This window comes from Artibeus jamaicensis, unplaced genomic scaffold, assembly GCF_021234435.1.
Source record: "Artibeus jamaicensis isolate MK-2021 breed Jamaican fruit bat unplaced genomic scaffold, CSHL_Jam_final contig_1703, whole genome shotgun sequence".
Taxonomy (NCBI): Eukaryota; Metazoa; Chordata; class Mammalia; order Chiroptera; family Phyllostomidae; genus Artibeus; species Artibeus jamaicensis.
The window spans coordinates 15,517-17,706 of record NW_026521332.1 but is presented as its reverse complement, the minus strand read 5'-3'; positions in this window follow the sequence as shown (position 1 = coordinate 17,706).

Below are 2,190 nucleotides of genomic sequence, written 5' to 3'. Positions count from 1 at the left end.
CTAAGCAGAGGAACCAAGAGTAAAAAGAATAATAGATAAATCTATATAAGTAGAAATATGTATAAAGGATGTGAGAGTTTTAAACCTGGAGTAAAGGAAACCTCAATTACTTGTTTTCTGGTTTTGTGGGAGAATAGCAAATTTCTCACATGTGGTTCTGTTTCTGATCAGAAACCTGTATTGTAAGACCTAGGAAAGGTGGCCTATAGCCAGTTGGGGAGAATGCCTTTGCCACATGGGACCCAGGAAGAGGCTTCAGCCTGAGGCAAAGCAGCATGTCTCTGCCATGAGACAGGGCCTGAAGAAGCATGTCTCTGAGAGGCACCAGTGGGTGCATTGGTGCAGGAGAGTGCCTCTGCCTGTGTGTTGTTTTGGAACTCTGTTTCAGATTTTGCTCTCTGTGTGCTCTGAAAAGAAAAAAGGAGCCCACTGGCAGGCAACAAAGACCAGGGTTGCAGGCACCTACAGTCCTCAGCCTAGCTGGCTTGGACCCAGACCAGACTGCCACAGGGCTTCAGAAACTCTCCCACTTCCCTAGAAGAGGCCCTGGCTAGAGATCTAAAATCATTCACCGAGAAGGAGACTGACCCAGTGTTACTGCAGTCTCCACCACAGATTCGCAGCCTCTTCAAGTGGGCTCTGCTCACCTGCTGCACCAGGGGCTTTGGGGGCCTCCAGGGCCTCCTTCACTCTGGAGACTGGAGCAAGAGCCTCGGGGCTGCCAATGCAGGTGGGTAGAGCCAGAGTCAGGGTGCTGCCATTTTGGGTAAAATAGATGAGCCACATGAATGCCCCACCATAGAGGACAGAGCATTTGTAGGCGTCATCATCTTAGAACTGGCTAAGGCTTCTTTTCAGCTTATGAGCTGTATGCTGCTGCCGTGTGGACACTGCAGAAGTCAGGTTCTCTGTGTAACTGGTTCTGATAGGAATAGCTCTAGTTTTGAAGGTCATGAACTGAGGTCCAAGGCTGACCACCTGATTTATAGGGTGTTTGCGAGGTCTAAGTTTCAGAAAGGTGAAAAATGTCCCTGAAAATCTAGGGACTTTTAGTAGAAGATGCCTATAGTGCTAGGGACTTTTACTGCCAGATACTGAGTTTAAATACAGTCCTTCCCAGTGTGGGAAAGGAACAGGGATTAAAAGTGAATTATGGATAAATCTGGATAGGTAAAAAGGCTATAGAAGGTTTGTGAATATTGCAGAAAGTCTGTGGGAAGTTATAAAAATAAATGGAGATGTGAAAGTTTTGGAAAGAAATTATGTGGTGTTAGTAATAGAAGATATAAAGCATGGAGATGCATCTTGATGGGTATTAGAAGGAGAAAGATTTTCCTTCAAGCTTTATGTTTTTCTCCCTACCCGATCCCTCCAGAATTTGGCATTGTGAAGGAATAAATGATTCTTTGCTAAAGAGGTAAGGTTTCTTTGCATAAAACCAGTAAGACCAGTCATTAATAGTGGTTTTGTTAACCAAGACTTTGACTGGAATGTCACACCTGAAGGAGGCATGTATGGGTTCTGGTCGTTACCAGAGCTCAGAGGAACTGGGATTGACCTATGAAGCTAGCAAAAGCCCACAAGAAAATCCTGGTACTTTGGTTGGTTGTGTGGTTCCAGCCAGCCTTTCCAGGGAAGGAACGAAGGTTGCTTTCCTGAAAGATGACTAAAAAGGAACCTGTAGGCACAATGGAGGCTCAAGAATTTGAGTGAAACAACCGGTACAGGTGAAGCCAGATGGCAGATGTGTAGCTCTGCTTTTGTGCCCCGAGGGATGAACTGAGAAATCAATCTGAAGATTTCCCGTGTGAGTTCCAGCAAAGCACACTTAAGGATCATAAGTGATCCAGGCTGCTCTTGGTGTGTTTATGCAGATGAACAGTCAAAATCAAAAGCGGGACCCAAAATAGTCCCTATAATAACAGTAAGGGTAATCTGAAGGAGAAAAAATATAGTTCAAGGAAAATCACTATATTCGGTATTGGACATCAGAATGGCACATATTTAAAGATGTCCTGGAGGTTCCTAAGCCTCTCCTCATTTTTTAAAATTCTTGTTTCTTCATTCTGTTCTGGTTGAATGTTTATTTCTCCCTTCTGCTCCAAAGTGTTGATCTGAGTCCTAGTTTCCTTCCCATTCTTTCCAGAGTACTACATTTGGAGTTTCCATTACCTACCCTTACATTAAATA